The sequence below is a fragment of the Malaclemys terrapin genome, chromosome 11 (genome assembly GCF_027887155.1).
Source record: "Malaclemys terrapin pileata isolate rMalTer1 chromosome 11, rMalTer1.hap1, whole genome shotgun sequence".
NCBI classification, from domain to species: domain Eukaryota; kingdom Metazoa; phylum Chordata; order Testudines; family Emydidae; genus Malaclemys; species Malaclemys terrapin.
In genome coordinates, this window is record NC_071515.1 from 29,513,011 (window position 1) to 29,533,461 (window position 20,451).

At 42.8% G+C, this 20,451-nt stretch overlaps 1 protein-coding gene across 3 annotated transcripts in view; it reads right to left on the reverse strand.

The window, feature by feature from the left end:
* The window catches only part of ASNSD1 (asparagine synthetase domain containing 1), a 42,754-nt gene that overhangs the window by 12,086 nt on the left and 10,217 nt on the right, over positions 1-20,451 (reverse strand). The window contains exons 1-3 of one of the 3 annotated variants that reach the window (XM_054043705.1): positions 9,742-9,965; positions 7,038-7,091; positions 1,633-1,704 (exon numbers count right to left, since the gene is read on the reverse strand). The gene's annotated coding sequence lies outside the window, so the exon portion shown is untranslated. Of the gene's footprint in view, positions 1-1,632; positions 1,709-7,037; positions 7,092-9,741; positions 9,966-20,451 lie in introns of those variants that run through there. The other 2 variants (XM_054043703.1, XM_054043704.1) reach the window with 2 other exon arrangements.

The window sequence follows — 20,451 nt, forward strand, 5'->3', positions numbered from 1 at the left end:
AAAGAGAAGACTGAGAGGGGACATGATAACAGTTTTCAAATACATAAAATATTGTTTCAAGGAAGAGGGAGAAAAATTGTTCTTCTTAACTGCTAATTATAGGACAAGAAGCAATGGGCTTAAATTGCAGCAAGGGAGGTTTAGGTTGGACATAAGGAAAAACTTCCTAAGTGTCAGGGTAGTTAAGCACTGGAATAAATTGCCGAGGAAGGTTGTGGAATCTTCATCATTGGAGATTTTTAAGAGCAGGTTAGACAAACACCTGTCAGGGATGGTCTAGATAATATTTAATCAGGCCATGAGTCCAGGGGACTGGACTAGATGACCTCTTGAGGTCCCTTCCAGTCCTATGATTCTATGACTGGACCTCTTAGGCACTACAATAATACAAATAATAAATAGTAATAATAATGGTTCCTGAAAAGTCAGTAATTATAGCTAATAGTCCAATCAACACAAATTTAAAGACACATAACAAGAAAATATGAAAGTGTTTACATCAGTACCATAGCACAAATCAGCCCATTGCAGCTTTTCCCCCCCTAAGATAATCAAATGTAGATATATATTCTTATTGTTTATGCACATTGTAGTTTACATGAACTTTAAAATTGTGCGTCATTAAGTTTGCATTGATTGGACTATTAGTTGTAACTACTGACTTATCAGGTAACAAAATTATTCTTTATTATTGGTATTATTGTAGTGCCTAAGCCTAAGAGCCTCAATCATGGACTAGGACGCTATTATGCTGGGCACTCTACAGGCACAGAACAAAAAGACAGTCCCTGCCCCAAAGAGTTTACAACCTATCCCTCTAATCGAAGTCATTATTATTGTACTGCATTTTTAAATACAAGACTTTTACCAGTATCAGAACCTGGTGAACTCCTAGCTACTGTCAATATCAGATTTGCACTTTACTATCATAACAAACTGCAATGAACTATGGTAACTAAAGCCTTCTCAGTGTAAACTGTCTGAAAACACTAAGAAATGAAGAGCAAGCACCATTTGTTCTGTCCAGAAATTAACAAGTTCATTTACATCCTGGAATTCATTCCACACCTGACCCTAGATTTCTCATCTAATTGATGCTTCTTGGTCTCTATTTAACCATCAAGTCTCTCTCTCATTCTCCCTTATCTCCAGATGCTTCTGTCCTAGATCCTCAACCCTCCACACCTCCATAATCCCAAAGCCCATTCCTCTAGCCCCCTAAGGTATCCAGTTCAACTTCAGTTTTCTTTCTTCCCTATCCCATGCTACTTTCAAACAGGTTTATTCTTACTATATGGGACCAAATGCTGCAAGATGCTGATTGCTTCCTGAAAGGAGTTGAGGGTGCTCTGTACTTCAGAGGACTGTGCACTAGGTCTACTATAATTTTTACTGGCATCCCTTCCTACTTTTTTAGGATGGCAGCTTTTCATTTTAAGTATTTTATCATGCATATATATATAATACTGTGATTACTTTAATCTTCTGTCCTATCCAGACAAATTAAACACAGCAATCATACAGCTTTGAATAAACAAATTATAATTGTTCATTTTGAGCTGCATGGGAAATCCTACTCCATTACGAACACCACCTTTAAATATTGGTAGGCAGTGTATGTTAAGAACTTACTTTTGCATTCAGATAGCGTTTCTGTTCTGTCTACAAGAAAGAATATGTTGCTATTGGGTTGCTGTTTATAAACTTTCTGAAAAAGAAGGAAATTGGGATAGGTTAATGTTAATAACAAATCCATAGCAGAAGTCTAATGTGTTATCAAGACAATGGTTTTACCATCCACAGCATTGTTACTTACTGCTATTTTATATTCTTCTTCCCTCACATATGATGAGTGAAGTGCCACTATTTCAAATATAAATTAAATTGAAAGTAAACATATTTATGAATACTTAAAGTGTATGAATGGCTAACATGATATTGGCAAATATCAGGCCAAGTTAGACATTTTAATCAACAATTTAGATAAGACATTACTGAAAGTATTGATGCCAAAAGGACACACAAATTCTCATCCTTTTAAATGGCAAGTGTCCATCAATTTACTACATTAAAAGGCACTGTACTAAAAATAGATGTATGTGATACAAAAAAATGTAGAATAAAAGATAAAAATATTAAAAAGTTAATTCTTTGTAACACATATTATAGTTGTAAAATGTATAACAGAACATGGTTACCATTTACACTGACAGTGTCCTGAAGTCTCTACTCACTCAAAACTTCAGCGAGAGTTTAGAATACATTGATTAAAACTACAGGATTTGACCCAACATAAATTGTATATACAGTAGAGCCTCTATGTTACAAACTAATTGGAGACTGAGTGTAGAAAGTCAAGAAGTTCATAAAATTGAACATAAAAAAATTAGTCAGTACAGTGCCTAAGTTGCAGTATGATGTACTGCATCATTTTCTTGTCTTTCAAACAACTGCAAACACACTGAAGACATCAATAAAGGGATGTTGACTTGTTCTTCACTGACATCTCTTTTGTTGTGAACCTTTGTCCCATCAAGAAAAATGGTTCATGTAACTGGTGGTTTGTAAAATCTCGGTTTGTAAAAATGAGGTTCTACTATACCATAAAGACAATTCTTTATCAAGTTGTATCCATGATATTCATCAAGTACACAAAGCCACACTGAACTATTCAGTCATGGTGATAGGGAACAAAACTTGTGATTTCATATCATACCTACTGTGCATTTAATCCTGAACAGTTAACCAAAACACGAGATAGCAGTCTCAATTGGCATACTATAGACACACACACACACACACACACACACAAAAGGGGGGGAGGGCAGGGGTGAAGTGTGTTTGTGAAACTTCAGATGGAGAACCCTGGAGACTGAAGTCCTCTATCCACAGAACAAACGGACCAGAAGTGGCAGGTATATGCTTTCTTACACTCCCCCTCCAATGTGCTTCAGTATCCATCCTCCATCTCTTCCATACTCTCTGTTGAAACTGCCAATGAGTCAGCCAGTGGTGCCAACTCTGATTTGAACATGTCCACTAATAACTGTACCAAGAAAAAAATTGATCTTATTTGACATAGACCCATTATCAATCCTGAGCTATCCACGCTCAAACTAATTCTGCTTTTGTCAGGAATTGTTTACATGTTTCTGCATAATTTACCTGCACCTTGAAGGATTTATTTTTAAGAACACGTAAATCCATTTACATTGATTGTCAATTTTTCTGTGCACTGTTGAAATTAGATAGTTGGTAGGTAATGCATAAGATATCTCTGAAAATAAAGTGTCGTCATTTACATATGTTTTGTAGATGACATTTGTAAATAGTTAACCCTATCTTTATTTTTAAAAAGGTTTTAACTTGTGCATATAGGGTAGGATTTTCACACATGCTCAGTATTGGCTTAACTCTGCTCCCCTCAAAATTAATGGTAAATCTCTTATTTCAAAGAAAGGAGCTAGGCCAATGATAAGGACTTCTGAAAATCTCATACATGATGGACATGATTAATAGCAAAACAAATTGTGCTGATCCAAAGAGAAACTAAATTAATTTTTCTTTTACGAACTTTAGACACTGATTAATCAGACTGATAGCTATACAGAAAAACTGATAAATATCAGAACACAATCATTTTGAAGTAGTCATGGAAAAACTATCCTGCTTTTCTTAGATATTAAAACAGGAGCAGATATTTCTCCTTCATGTAGGTTATACATCTTTATCTGGGAGTTTTAGCCAATATAAAAGTTATGCTTAAAGAAAAGTAAAGTATTTATTTGCTTATCAGTGCACATAACATCTGTTTTCTCATTTCTATCTACAGCCCTTCACCAACCAATTCTTGCATAATGGTCATAAAACTCAAGGGCTTTATAGAGGAGGATAACAGTGGAGAAGGTCTTCTTTTCTATTTTTAAAAGCAACTTTAAACAACTTTTGCCTTCAAAATCTGAGAAAATCTGTGACAAATATTATGGGTTTGACATAAAAATATGGTATTTCCCCTGATAAAAACCAATTCCTGCATAGCTTAGTTCTGAATGTAACATGGAGAATAATTCCCTCACCACTTAGAAAATGTACAGTAAGAGTTGTCTTCTTTTTGGCTTGAAGCACTGAGATGTGTTGGAAGGGGTACTCAAGTGTTTTACTTTGATCTAGGATGTGCTACACTTCATCACTACCACAAAACTGGATGTGATCACTTCCTGGAAAATAAATCTTCTTTGACAAGGAGTGTAAACTATGTTAAAAATATCAATATAACAATAACTAAATGCTGTCTTAAAAAATGTCAGACTCACAGTGAGCATCAGCTATTTTGAAGTGTTTGTTTTCTCATGTTTTCCCACCTTCGTTTATCTACCTGCTAAACAACCAGTGGGGCCCCTGGATGATTGAGATACAAAAGGAGCACTTAAAGACAATAAAGTCATTGCGGAGAAAATAAATGAATTCTTTGTTTCACAGTCTTCACGGCTGAGGATGTTAGAGAGATTCCCAAATCTGAGCCGTCCTTTGTAGATGATAAATCTGAGGAATTGTCACAGATTGAAGTGTCACTAGAAGTGGTTTTGGAATTAATTGATAAACTTAACAGTAACAAGTCACCAAGACCAGATGAAATTCACCCAAGAGTTCTGAAAGAACTCAAATGTGAAATTGCGGAACTATGAACTATGGTTTGTAACCAGTCCTTTAAATCGGCTTCTGTACCTAATGACTGGAAGATAGCTAATGTAACGCCAATATTTAAAAAGGACTCCAGAGGTGATCCCAGCAATTATAGACCGGTAAGTCTAATGTCAGTACCGGGCACATTCGTTGAAACAATAGTAAAGAATAAAATTGTCAGACACATAGAAGAACATAACTTGTTGGGCAAAAGTCAACATGGTTTCTGTAAAGGGAAATCACGTCTTACTAATCTTTTAGGGTTCTTTGAAGGGGTCAACAAACATGTGGACAAGGGGGATCCAGTGGAGACAGTGTACTTCGATTTCCAGAAAGCCTTTGACAAGGTCCCTCATCAAAGGTTCTTACGTAAATTAAGTTGTCATGGGGTAAAAGGGAAGATCCTTTTGAGAACTGGTTAAAAGACAGGAAACAAAGGGTAGGAATAATGGTAAATTTTCAGAATGGAGAGGGGTAACTAGTGGTGTTCCCCAAGGGTCAGTCCTAGGACCAATCCTATTCAACTTATTCATAAATGATCTGGAGAAAGGGGTTAACAGTGAGGTGGAAAAGTTTGCAGATGATACTAAACTGCTAAAGATAGTTAAGACCAAAGCAGACTGTGAAGAACTTCAAAAAGATCTCACAAAACTAAGTGATTGGGCAACAAAATGGCAAATGAAATTTAATGTGGATAAATGTAAAGTAATGCACATTGGAAAAAATAACCCCAACTATACATACAATATGATGGGGACTAATTTAGCAACAACTAATCAGGAAAGAGATCTTGGAGTCATCATGGATAGTTCTCTGAAGACATCCACGCAATCTGCAGCGGCAGTCAAAAAAGCAAACAGGATGTTAGGAATCATTAAAAAAGGGATAGAGAATAAGACGGAGAATATCTTATTGCCCTTATATAAATCCATGGTACGTCCACATCTTGAATACTGTGTACAGATGTGATCTCCTCATCTCAAAAAAGATATTCTGGCATTAGAAAAAGTTCAAAAAAGGGCAACTAAAATGATTAGGGGTTTGGAACGGGTCCCATGTGAGAAGAGATTAAAGAGGCTAAGATTTTTCAGCTTGGAAAAAAGGAGACTAAGGGGGGATATGATAGAGGTATATAAAATTATGAGTGGTGTGGAGAAAGTGAATAAGGAAAAGTTATTTACTTGTTCCCATAATATAAGAACTAGGGGCCACCAAATGAAATTAATGGGCAGCAGGTTTAAAACAAATAAAAGGAAGTTCTTCTTCACACCGCGCACAGTCAACCTGTGGAACTCCTTGCCTGAGGAGGTTTAAACATAACAGGGTTTAAAAGAGAACTAGATAAATTCATGAGGTTAAGTCCATTAATGGCTATTAGCCAGGATGGGTAAGGAATGCTGTCTTTAGCCTCTGTTTGTCAGAGGGTGGAGATGGATGGGAGAGAGATCACTTGATCCTCTGGTCAAGTGAAAAATTCTCTAAGTTTTACCTGTTAGGTTCACTCCCTCTGGGGCACCTGGCATTGGCCACTGTCGGTAGACAGAATATTGGGCTGGATGGACCTTTGATCTGAGCCAGTATGGCCATTCTTATGTTCTTAGAGAACAAATTGCAGCAACTGCACACACTTTTGCACGATATTGGGCTGGAAGTGAACACATCAACGACTAAGTTGATGCGGAATGAGCATTTGAAGCAGGAATCATCACTGTAAACGGGAAAGTAATCGAGGAGGTTGACAGATATATTTATCTGGGTCAGCAGCTGAACAGAGACGATTCATTTGGAGGGAAATGCAGTAGGAGGAGAAAGGCGGGGCAGGAAAGTTTCAACAAAATAAAGACATCTCTAACTGATGATGAACTGCCCATGAGGAAAAGGAAAAAAACTGTTTAAATCCACTGTTCTGCTAGCAATGATATATGGAGTGGAAAGCTGGTCAATGACAAAAGCGGAGGAAGAAAAATTCGCTGTCACCCAGAGAGCAATGGAAAGGCAAATGTGCAAGACATTGCTCTGGGATCATATACCGAATGAGATCAGAAGGCATACAGAGGTGACTGATGTAGTGCAGGCGATGTACGACGCAAAGCAGAGATGGGCAGGTCATGTAGTCCGCAGGCAAGACAATAGACCACAGAGACCACAAGTGACTGCTGGGCAGACCAGAAATGCGCTGGGCTGATCCCATGACAAAACTCTTTGGCCAGAAATGGAAAGAACATGCTCGTAATAAAACAGAATGGTGTGGCATCGACTTGCGTTTGTGGAGGGACGGACGAGGGCAAGCCGGACAAGGCGATTTATTTAATGCAAAAAATGAATTGCTAAAAAACCACTTTGTAATCACTCACCCGGTTCTTCTTCAAGTTGGAAAGCTCATCAACAACAACTTTCTGCTCTTTAATCTGAAAGACATAATAGGACTCTAGATTTATGACAAATAAATCAGTATGTTAGAACCCACTATTAACACTCCAACCCATGTTTTCAGATAGGTAAATGCAAATGTTTGTCTTACTCTGACAGGTCCAGGAAAAATTAGATAGAAAAGTGATGGAGTAAAGACTGGAAAGTAAACTGAGACATGAAAGATGCTGTTTCCATAGCCAATATAAACATAACCAGTGAGATATTCTGGGGCATACGACTGACAGAAACCGAAGTCAATTTTTCTGAAATTAATTTGATCTCAAAAACTAGGTGTCCGTAGAAGTGTGAGCCAGCAAACCAGGAGGGAGTAAATAACATTTTCAAATAGCTGCTTTAGAAGGGAGGTAATTTGTATACAACCTGCATCTTTTTCTCCACAATTGCATGTGATCACTACTACACATCTAGGGCCTGATTCCAAAGCCTACTGAAATCGATGGGAGTCTTTCTATTGCTTTCAACGAGCTTTGCACCAGACCCTAATAAAGCCTACTACTTTTGTAGATGGGGTTACTATGTAGGCAAATATGGTATGTTTTGTAATCAACGGGGATGACAGAACAGGCTACAAACTAGATTCTGAATTATTCTGGTATAAATCAGGAGAATTTCAGTGAGGTTAATGCAACAACACCATATGAAAAATCTGTTTTGTGGGATTTTCTTTTCAGGGGAAAAAATGGGTTTCTTCATGATTTTTCTAACTTCTTTGTCACTCTGAAGCACGCAACAGTACAAAGAACTGTGAAGCCAATTTTGTCAATTTCCTGGAAATGCCTCTAGGGCAGGGGGAATCTTTGGGGTGCAGAACTGTCCACACCTTCTATGGGTCACTGTTGGAAAAAAGACCGAAGAACCTCTACACTTCAGCTATTACAGGCTGCAAGAATGGCCCTTGGGGCCATAGGCAACTGGACATAAACTAGAACAGCACAGCATCTCCTCTAGTTTATGCCATGGACTGAACAGTACCTTAACTGATTCCAGAATTTGGAAGTCACGAAGTTGGCATAAATCCACCTTTTGATCCCATTCCTGTCTCTCAGGAGATCAAACCATAGCACACATTTTGCACCAATATCCTCCACTGAAAACTCTATGGAGAAGCAGTAAATTTACAAAAGGAAAGTGAAGAAGGTTCCTTGGGATTTAACAGACTACAGACTGATGACACTACGGTCTCTACAGTAAACATTTAGTGTTTGTGAAGAAGGCCAGAAAGACAACTCCAGAGGAGTTGTAACAAACCCCGATGCCAACTCTGTCCACATATCTATTCAAGTGACATCATCATAGGACCTAATCACATCAGCCATACCATCAGGGGCTCGTTCACCTGCACATCTACCAATGTGATATATGCCATCATGTGCCAGCAATGCCCCTCTGCCATGTACATTGGCCAAACCGGACAGTCTCTACGCAAAAGAATTAATGGACACAAATCTGACATCAGGAATCAAAATACTCAAAAAACAGTGGGAGAACACTTTAACCTGTCTGGTCATTCAGTGACAGACCTGCGGGTGGCTATATTACAACAGAAAAACTTCAAAAACAGACTCCAAAGAGAGACTGCTGAGCTAGAATTGATATGCAAACTAGACACAATCAACTCCAGTTTGAATAAGGACTGGGAATGGCTGAGCCATTACAAACATTGAATCTATCTCCCCTTGTAAGTATTCTCACACTTCTTAACTGTCTGTACTGGGCTAGCTTGATTATCACTTCAAAAGTTTTTTTTCTCTTAATTAATTGGCCTCTCAGAGTTGGTAAGACAACTCCCACCTGTTTATGCTCTCTGTATGCGTGTATATGTTCCATTCTATATGCATCCGAAGAAGTGGGCTGTAGTCCACGAAAGCTTATGCTCTAATAAATTTGTTAGTCTCTAAGGTGCCACAAGTACTCCTGTTCTTCTTTTTGCGGATACAGACTAACACGGCTGCTACTCTGAAACTCCAGAGGCTAAAATATTTTATGTCTCCATGGAGCTTGTATGGGACAAGTAACTGCAGCATAAGATAATCCACAATTCCCTGACCATGTGTGTCTCAAGCTTGGAATGATCAACAGTAGGCATGACAAAGTAGTTCTACCAATATGTCCATTTAGCCCTTCACTAACACTGCCACTAAGGCCATTAATTAGGGCCAAATTATGGTGGAAGTTTTTCTAGTGTGAAAATTTAAAAAGCCAAAAAAATCTCTGCTTTTTAGTGGTACTGAATCTCTCATTTTTTCCTGCGGGTAAAAATAAAGTAATCACCCCTATATTCCTGCTGCCCTGCACCCCCATTTTCACAGCAAACGCCCAGTGTCCCACGATTTCCCTGAAAGTATTTCCAGGGCCAATGTAACATCCTGATTCGCTGTGGCGGCACTATGACGTTACACCTTGCAGCGTGACATCACTGCGAACGCTCTTGTAGTGATGAAGCCAAATAAGCAAGATGACATCATGCTGGTGCCCCGCCCCCCCATTGGGCCCCGCCCCCCAGCCGACAGAGGGCCCCACTCCTCCCACACTGACCCCAACCGGAACCAGTTTCTCTTCTGAAGAGGCCGGAACCTCCGGTCTCGCGAGGGCCGTGTGCGCGAGTGTCATTCGCGCCACCCCCACCTTTCGGTTCAGCTCCTCCTTCTGGTGCGGCTTCGCCCCCTCCTCCTCTCTCCGCGGCTCCCGGCCCGACATTCCCTCCTTACGTGTCCCGTTGCCAGCGGTGACAGGCGCGAAACCCACACACACGGGCTCGCGCTTCCCTAATCCCGCCACGTGCGGTGGGGAACGACTACTTCCTTCAAACGCCCCGAACCCACGAACTGCGCAGTCGCACTACACGCAAAGCCCCTAACTACACTCACCCAGCTAGGCCGGTGGAGCGACGGAGCATGTGCGAACTTTCCGAGCATGATCAGTAATAATCAAGCATCCGTGATATTTTTGGCCCCCCTTGATGTAACTGAGCATGCGCGAGTGTTTTGCGCATGCTCAATTGCAACGTTGGAAGCCGTTGCCCTAACTAGTCTGCCCTTACCTGCCATCTGCAGGGGTGGAAATAGGGCCCGTGGGCCACAAATGGGGCACGGCCCAGGAAGGGCCCGGCTGACGTGGGCTAAAAGGGGACTTAAGGAGGACGGGGGTAAATAGACGCCGCTCCTGTGCTCCTCCTTGGGTGGTGCATGCTTGGCAGGAAAGCCACAATCTAGCCCACTGCCTAGCTCTGTGTTTCCCAGACTGAGCCACGGCCCTCTGGGGCCCTACCAAGGCCTCGTGGGGAAGCCACCAGTGTTGGGGGTGTGTGTGTGAATTAATATGCCAGTCTGTGTTCTTTCCTAATGATTAGACCATTAAACTAGGCTTAAAATCACCTTATCTATGGGCACTGGAACTGCTCTGTGCCCCCTGGAGTGTGGGGACTTCAGCAGAGAGACTCCCTGCGGGGGGAAGCACCCATAGGAAAGCTCTTGATTGAAAGCCCCCCGCTAGAGTAAAGGCAAAGTGAAGCTCCCAGTGCTGACCGGCACCAGCAGACAGGGGAAGGGAGGGAGGGATAGGTGCTTCTTATTTTTCTAAACTATAAGTAGTTGCAAATGTGTTTTAACTCTTTAAGACAATATCCTTGAAGCTAGTGTCTTGAGTTGGTTAAAAAAAAGTCATTTGGTTGTGAGGAGCCATCAAGTTTTAAAATACCTGGAAGGGAGCTGCAATACAATAAAGTTTGGGAACCCCACACTTTGAGAATCCAGTTTTATCAGAAAAGCCCCTAGGGAGCTGTAAACGGCTGCCTCCTAGAGCAGGAATGGGCAAACCTTTTGGTCCAAGGGCCACATCTGAGTATGGAAATTGTATGGCGGGTCATGAATGCTCACAAAATTGGGGGTTGGGGTGCAGGAGGAGGTGATGGCTCTGGGGTGGGGCCAGAAATGAGCAGTTCAAGGTGTGGGAGGGGGCTCTGGACTGGGGAAGGGGGTTGGGATGTGTGTGTGGGGGGATGAGGGCTCCAGTTGGGGGTGTGGGTTCTGGGGTGGGGCTAGGAATGAGGGGTTGGGGTAGTGCTCTGGGCTGAGACCAAGGGGCTCATAGGGCAGGAGGAAGATCAGGGCTAGAGCAGGGGGTTGGGGTGCAGGAGGGGGTCAGGGGTGCAGGCCTCAAGCAGCTCCCAGAAGCAGCGGCATGTCCCCCCTCCAGCTCCTACGTGGAGGCGTGGCCAGGCAGCTCTGTGCACTGCCCTGTCCACAGGCACTGCCACTGCAGCTCCCATTGGCCGGGAACCCAGGCCAATGGGAGTTGCACAAGCAGCGCTTGGGGCGGGGACAGCGTGCGGAGCCCCCTTAGCTGCCCCTACACGTAGGAGCCAAAGTGTGGACATCCCGCTGCTTCCAGGAGCCGCGCAGAGCCACGGCACGCGCGGAGCGGGGCAAGCCCTGGATCCCGCTCCCCGGTGAGAGCTCGAGGACCGGATTAAAACATCTGAAGGGCCAAATGTGGCCCCCTGGGCTGTAGTTTGCCCACCCCTGCCCTAGAGCCTTGATTCAATGACTGTCTTAGGAGATGTCTATACCACAATCAGAGGTGTAACTGTAGCATGTATAGACATACCTGATCTAGCTTTAATTTAGCTATCATGAGTACCTAGTGAAGGCTCAGTGGCACAGATTTCAGTATGGGCTGAATTACACAGGGGTTTCAGATGGGCTTGTATAAACCAAACTGAAGTCCATGCTGCCACACTTTCACTGATAGCTAGACCAAACCATGTGTCTACACATACTGCAATCACTCCCCTGATTGTAGGGCAGTGATATCCTTACTTGCACACATGGTTAAGCCTTTCCAAGCATGGTTTTGACATTTTGAATAAATCCCTGGTGTCTACCTAGACTAGCTAATTTGTGAACATAATAACGTGCCTACACTAGGGTTTAAAAAAAAAAAAAAACTTTTTTCCCTAGTATAAGCAAAACCAGAAGGAAAGAAATTGGTTAGAACTAGTGCTATAATTTGAGCAGATAGGCCTCAAAAGCTTAAGAATGAAAGAACCACACAAGTGTAAAAAAAAAAAAATGAATTAAAGGAAAGATTCTAATTAGTGTTTAGAAAAAAACTGTTCACTTCATAGCCCTTTACCAGAAATGGAGCAGTGAACTCTATAGAAGGGTATTTGTTAAATGAGTTATATGGGTTCATGGTTTTAAAGGCTTCCTTTTTCTTGGCTAAACCTATTATTTTAATAATTACTAAATATTGTTTTGCATTTCTATAGCGCTTTGCTTCATCTGAGTAGGTCAGTTTTCTTTACAAACATCTAATTAGGTCTCACAACACAGATGGCTGAAACAAGGCACAGAGAATTTAAGTAACCCGATGATAAGTCATTGGCAAAGCCAAGACCAATGAGTCCTGGTTTCCTAGTTTAACTACTAGATGCCACCATCATAAATTGGTTACATGGAAACTGCTACCTGTAGGCCTTGGTGATCAAGTAACAACTAGAAGTGTGTGAACACTGACAAGTTTAGTTTGTGTGCGGTTCATTCACCAAACCTTGCAAATGCAGTTCTTGGGTTGCTAATGGTTCTAATCCCCTTTACATAAAAGCTCAAATTCAGCTACCTAGAACCTCCGCAGGGAAGTCCAACAGTGCATCGCTGCTATCATTGGAGCTGGGTCACAGAATCAAAAATGGAATTGCCTGTTATGAATAATCAGGAAAAAACAGGATTTCCCTTCCCACAATACCAAGGCTCAGTGCTTTTCTCTGCTAATTCACTTGAACAAGAAGAAAATTAGGCTAGGAATCAAAGGTTGAAAAACAAGTTTAATGGGAAAAATGTAAAAGTGAAAAAGTAAGGAAGAAATAAAGCATTATCAGAGTTCATACACCTTTTTGTTCCCCCATTAAGAATTGCAAAGGCCTGATATACCCAGCCAGTACTGTGTGTAAGCTGCTTGTGTCCTTGGTTGCCAACTATCAGAAGACAGACATAGAAGGCAAAATCCTGTACTTGATTCATGTGTGGGGTCCCACCAACTAGGTGTGCTCAGAGGCTGCCTACTGGAATGGGTCTCTAAGTACCACTGTGGATCAGGACCTGTGTGACTTTGAGTAAGGCGTATGGCCTAATTTCAGAGCATCCATCGCTCCCACTGAAGACAACGGACTTTAACTAATAGGTTATAATCCAAAACCCAGCGAAGCAAATGGGCTTTGGATCAGGCAAATAATGCACAACACTTAGGGGGATTAATCCAATGCCAATTGATATTGACTGAAAGTCCGTTGACTTTCATAGGTACTGGATCATATTTTTATCAATAGGGAGGGTCAACAGAAATCAGAGGGAAATTTAGGCAACATTTGCACAGAATTTTTCCACAAATCTGTGGGATTTTGTCAGGGCTTTTAGCCAAAGTCAGTGAGATCACTGTGAGGATGTCCCCTTTACTTTTTGTCTCACCTTGTCCTTTCCCTCTATATTAATACTAGATAGCATTGTAAGACCCAATGACAGTCATTTCAAAATTAACATGAACTGCTGCAGCTAGGCCAAATTTATAGAAACCCCACCAAACCCCACAAGTGTCACAGCAGGAAACTCACAATTTGTAGCTGACTACACTGCAGACATCACTTTTGCTCTAATTTTTAAGGACATTTGGAATTAAATTATTTGAATAATTGAAAGACTAATGTTGCGTCTGATGCTAAGTGTTACTGTTCATTTGTATGCTTCCATGCAGAATGCTTTTCAACCAACAGCTATTTGAGAAGTGTACTGGAATCCAACTGAGACATTTACATGTCCTGGCATGTGCCTGAATTCTTCTATAGAATATACTTAAATTCTGGACAATAATTTTATACACTCACTTGCATTCTTTGATGCTATTGCTATAGTTCGCTACTTGTTTGGTCTGCAACGTAAATGGTTTAATCTGAATGCCTCTGAACACTCTACTGCATCAGTGATTTATTTGCTATAGATATGTACAAAGGTTGACAACTGAGTAACTGAGTAGTCAAAGTATAATTTCCCCACTGATTATTCTTTTTATGTTCAGTTACAAACACAATTAAAGTTTATTAATGACTAATTCATCACAATGTCCCTGTGTTCGAGCGATTCATTGATTAGCTTGTGAGAGTGCAGATAAAGGTTCCTGGTCTGAAGAGTGGGTGTTTTCAACTTCTGTCCTTACCAGAAATTATTGACATTCCCACTAATTCTGAGTATTGAATGTGTGATTGACAAGTCTTCTTAAAGTAAATGCATTCCTAATGCATGATTAAATCTAACAGATCACCCCACCTTCACATCCAAGATAAGAGCACTTTTGCTGTCTGTAACTGTTAAGTTTAAAAATCAACAAATGAAAAGAGTTGTGTTGTCCAAGCCAAAGTCTCTCACTGAGGGCTCGATTCTTCCTGGAGGTTCAGCCCTGACCCTGAGTGAGAGGTGGCATATAACTGCTCTACCCCAGAAGAAGTCCTGGGACAGGTATGTTACTCATGGTACCACCTAGTGGCTAAACATTATAATATAGGTTTCAGAGTAGCAGCCGTGTTAGTCTGTATCCGTAAAAAGAACAGGAGTACTTGTGGCACCTTAGAGACTAAGAAATTTATTAGAGCATAAGCTTTCGTGGACTACAGCCCCATAATTACTCCTTTTTACCAAGCAGCCCAGTTTCAGGTGTTTCCAAGACAGCCTTTCTGCCTAGGGGTGGCAGGTTTGTATAATTTTTGGTGGTGCCAAGAACAGGTCCAAGTCCTGTCCCCCACCACACCTGCCTTGTAAGCCAATATATATTTTTTTAAATAATGTAAAAATGTGAAGGCTCTGGGATGGGGCTGGTGATGAGGGGCTTGGGGTATGGGAGGGGCTCAAGCAGAGGATTGGGGTGCAGGGGTGAGGGCTGTGGGGTGGGAATGGGGATGAGGAGTTTGGGGTGCAGGCAGGCCAGAGAGGAGGACACTCCCCAGCCCTCTTCCTGCGGGCAGCAGCGAGTTCCAGCGGGGGAAGGGGGGAGAGGGCCTCTCCCTCCCAGCTGCAAACTCACCTTGCACCACTGTCACTGCATGTGCTCCTAGGGCCCCTCTCAGGTCCAGGAAGCCCCTCGCTTCCCCTGTGGTGGGTGCGGGGGGGGGGAGGACTGCCATCACATGTGCGCCTCCTCCCCTGCTGCTGCCCCTCACTGGGGATGATGGATGGGGCTGACCCTTGCCCAGCATGGGGCAGGAGCAGTGACTTCTGGCGGGGGGGCCCCTGTGCTGGTGGAGGGTCCTGCCGGAAAAGGGAAGGGTCCGAGGCGGAAGGGCAGGGGCAGGGTCAGCTTGCGCTGGCACTAGTGGTTGGGGGGCACTAGGACCCTGCAGCAGCAGTTGATGCTGGGAGCCAGCAGAGCAGGCAGCTGGGAGTTCCAGGGAGAGACAGGGACACTCCAGGCCTGGGGGAGGTGCGCGGGGACAGCAAGTGGGGGCCCGGGGACACTCGGGGAGATGCATGGGGGCAGCAGGTGGGGCCGGGGCAGCACGGGCCCATATAACTCACCACCCCTGTTTCTGCCAACAGTCAGAAAAGAGCAGGTTTGTATTAAACAACTTTAGACATAGTTAATACAGCATTTCCTATGAGTATTTCTGCTGGAATTCAATCCAACGCAACAACATTTAAAATGGCTTCCACACCTTCCAAACTCCAAGTGCACTTTAGCTAAAGGCTCAGTGGTTTTACAGCTTCCCAATGCCAGGAGCTCTACACTTTCTTCCTGCAGCCTGTCAGTCTTCCTGACCATGCTCTCGCTAACCAGAGAGATCTGGGCACCAATGTCTCTCCACCCTAGGCATTCTTTGCCATTCACTTTGACGACTTTAATAAACTCAGCAGCAACGTCCAATGGGCCAGACCTTACAAAGATTATCAGAAATGTTTCAGTTACCTCTGTGGGTCCTAGGGTGACCAGATACCAAGTGTGAAAAATCAGGATGGGGGAGGGGAGTAATAGGAGCCCATATATAAAAAAGCCCCAAATATCGGGACTGTCCCTATAAAATCGGGACATCTGGTTACCCTAGTGGGTCCTGTGTTTACAACAGCTGCATTAATCTGGGCATGGCTGGATGGTTGTAGGCTTAGATTCCCTTTGTTTAGAGCAATTGTCCCTCAGGTGCTTGGTGGAATTACATGTGAAATACTTTCTGGGTCCATTCTCCTGATGCAGGTCTGCAAATGTGATTTCCAGGTGGGCATTGGTTCTGGGGAGGTGAGTGCCTGGGCTCCACCCTCCCACTTTCCTCCCTTCTGCCCTTTCCTTGGAGGCTTGTGCTCACTGGAAACTCTGTCTTGTGCATAGGAATCAGCCAGATCAGCAGCCTCTTGCACAGACATTAGGGATTTATCCCGAAGAGCAGCTCTGATTTCATCAGAGCATACATACACTTAGAAAATGCTCTTGTGCAAAAAGTTCAAATAACTGGTTGTAATTCTCTGCCCCTTTCCCTTCGACCCATTTCCTCATCAAGTCAGACATATATTCTCTACAACTCATATTAACATCCTTTTTGAGGTTTCTGAATCTGACCCTGTACACTTCAGGGGTAATTTGAAACCTTTGCAATACGGCCTTTTTAAATTCATCGTATTTCAAACCTATTCAATTGGCATTTCATTAAATACATTTAATGCTTTATCCAAAAGCCTTTTCACCAGCATGGGGAATTTCTTGTCTTCTAGGACTTTATGCAACACACAGAATCTTTCAAAAGTAGTAAGGTATTCCTCAATGCAATCTGATTTTTTTTGTATGCAGGGCATAGCTTGTCCCATCTGGCTATTCCTGGGGAAGAGAGAGTACCTGTGGGCTGTGTCCATATTATCCATCATATCTAGGTTATAGAGCCTCTCTCTCCCCCTTTCTTGGGCTTCTTTCTATTTTTAGTTCCATGGTTCACTGGTGTGCTTCTTCCTGCTGTTGCTTTTCTGCCTCCCTCTCCTCATCTCTCAGGTCAGCTTTTTTGGCTCTCTGGTCTGCTTCTCATATTTGGTTTTGTTTATCTTGCTGTTTGGCTTCCCATTTTTGGTGAACACGAGCTGCTTTTGCAGCTTCGCATTCTCTCTCTTTCTGGTCAGCCACCAATCTGTCCAATTCTAACTTTGTGGTTATTCCACTGCTGCTCATTTTAAAATTCCTTTTGTTCTATTTCCTTGCCCAAAATAAACAAACAAAAAACAATAAATCTGTAAACTTTCTTTGACTCCACTCAGCCTTCTCACTTGAACAATCACTTAAAAATCTAGTAAATCAGTGGTTTGAGACAGACATGCCAAACTTGTGGAAAAAAACACAGAAATTGGGCTTGTTTTTGGTTTAATTGGCTTGTGAGTTTTTTGTTGGCTAGTTTTTGGCTTGTAGCTTGTTGCTTGTTGTAGCTTGTTGCTTCTGTTTTTTTGATCGGCTCCCGGCAAGCAGGAGCAAGGGGGGGCAAGCAGAGGCAAGGGGGGGAGAGAGTCAGGGGAGCACAGCAGGCCTACCACAGTCCCAGACTGCACACTGGGGGGATCTAGTCACAGAGTGTTGGGGTTCTTAGGGATTGGCTTGTTTTGGCCTTGTTTTGAAATGGGATTAGCTTGATTTTTGGCTTATTGTGAAAGTCGGGGTGCTTATTTACCACGTGAAAGTTGGCAACTGTGGTTTGAGTGTGAGCCAAATAGCAAGCAGTAAATAGTAAATCCTGTTTGATTATGCCAATGTGTCGCTTTGGGAGTTCACCACTGCCTGCCCTGTAACCTAGGGTGCTTCTGCGCTGCGCAGCTTTGGCTGAGAGCCCTGCTGCATGTAGCCTTCCACCAGCACAATGGCCTCATCCTAGCTTCCCCCACCCTGGTTACTCCTTGCAGGATGACACCAACAGCTTTTCCAGTCCTTAGTCTCCCCAAAACCATCTCCCCTCTGCAGTTTCCACCCCCTCTCACTGGACACTCACAGAAGTTATCAAGTTTTCTGCTGCCAAAGAGACAGAGCACACACCAGCCTGTTAGTTTAGCTGAACACTTCACCCTTCAGTTTAATACACGGCACTACTCCTGGGGGAATTCTGGGCCAAAAAATAAAAATTCTGTAAAATTCTGTATATTTTATTTGTAAAAATAACACTATATATTCACGCCAGTTTTAATTACTTTGGTAATTTATTTCAAAATACCTGTCAGCAACTATATCTGTAACAATACAGACACACAAAGAATTCCCCCAAAGGTAGATAGTTACAGAAACCCCTATGCAACAGTTCCTGTTTCTCTGCCCTCTGCCCCCCCCACCCCGAGCCCAGCTGCGGGGCCAGATATCCACACCCCCTCCCCCAGAGCCCAACCGCATGGTGCCCCCAGCCCAGACACCCTTACCTCCCAGAGCCCAGCTGCTGGGTCCCCCACAGCCCAACACCCACATCCCCTACCTGCTAGAGCCCAGGGATCCAGAGGGAGAAACAGCCTGATGCTGGGTCCCAGGCTTGTGTGGAGTTTCCTGCATGCCACATCCTCCCACTCTCTTCGCAGTGTCTTCTATTTTGGAGCTGGGCTCTGCCAAATCTAGTGGCAGCCAGCAGCTCAGCAGCCCATTTCTGTGGGGTGAAAAGGAAATTCTGCACAGAACATTAATTTCTGTGCAAATTCTGCATTGTGCGGAATTCCCCCAAGAGTAACAGCACTGAGATGGTTTTGCAGTCAAACAAGAATAAGTTTATTAACAAAGAACAGAGAAGAAAGAACAGAAAAAATAGATATGGCTACAAGTAAAACAAAAACAAGACACACTTTCTAGCAAGTTACAATCTTTATCTAAGCAATTTTCTCACCCACAGTCAGTTCTAGCTACTCTTGGTTTTCGGGCCAAGAGGATCCATTTTTCATGAACTCAAAGGGTGCTGCTCTCCCTTTATCCCCTAGTGATGCATGCCAAATGGCTTTCTGCTTCTGCTTCTGCTTAAATTTAAATTTATATTTCCCAACGTCTATTGTCACTGTTTCAAAAGCCAGGAAGGCTTCCTGGGGAATGCAGACTCCATCCCCTGTCATGATAGTTAAGTGGTCTGCCCCCAGCCCCGCTCATTTAGCTTGATGGCTTTGTTTTCCTTGTATATAGATGTACTTTTCATTGTCCTGATGCTTACCTGGCTCAGTTTACACTGGAGACACAGAAAAACAGGTGAAACAACATTCCTTTGTCTAAGACAGGTTGGGGTTGTGAATTGCTTCCAAAACACCTTTTGAGAACATATTTCCAGCAACACATCTAAATCTGTTTATACATCACCTTTGCATACAGCATACAATAATATTACTGACCAGTGTGTTACTGGCTAGCATATGATACCTTACATAGCACCTTTTAGATACAGATGATGGCAACAATGTGTTGGGACAATGAGTGTCAGGCCTGAAGTGAGTTACAGTATGATGTGCCCTCTGCCAGTTGATATTGAGTGACTCCCTGGGTCGCAGATAAATAATATTATCTGCATTTTAAATAAGGGGAAACTGAGCCACAGAGTGGTCAAGTGACTTGGCTAAGATCCCACAGGCATTCGTGGCCGAGCTGAGACTAGAACCCAAGTCTTCTGGCTCCCTGCCCAGGCCCCATTCACTAGTCCACACTGACTTTAATGGATGAGACTTATTTTGGCTTTATTAATTTATGACCATCATCAAGAAACTACTGAGCCTGAACAAGTTCCCTTCACGGAACAGGAACAGCAAAATAAGCTGTTGCCCAACCCATGCTTTATCTACTTTTAGTTTTCACTCCCAATCTTTTTAAATGTCGAGTCAGCACTGAAGAGTCCGCCTGTTTTTCCCCACATTCTTATCTCCTCCCTCACTTAGCTCATGGATCTTCTCCAAATTTTTTTGATACATAAGAAATATTAGTTCAGTATTATGGCTGTCAGTGCCCTGTAAATAATCAAGTCCTATGACCAGTGGTGATGGTTCCAGCAGCAGTAAAATATTCAGAGTAAGCACTTGAGGGAGGACAGCAAGCGGTTCCACAGCAAGTAAGATGCTGAGTACAAGAGACTGCACAGAGTGTGCAATAAGAGTTGGGCCTGCACAAGATAAAAAATCTGGTATTCTTTTGCCCTGTCACCAAGCCAGTAAAATGGCAAAATTCATTACATTTTTCTCTATTCACTACTAGCATTATCTTCTTGTTTGAAACCTATTCAGAAAGCCTTCACTGATTTCCAGTGTTGCCCTCTTGTGACATATTGTCAGCGTGGCTTGAAGTTCTAACCATACTTTGCCAAAGTTTACTATAACTTTTGGAGCCAAC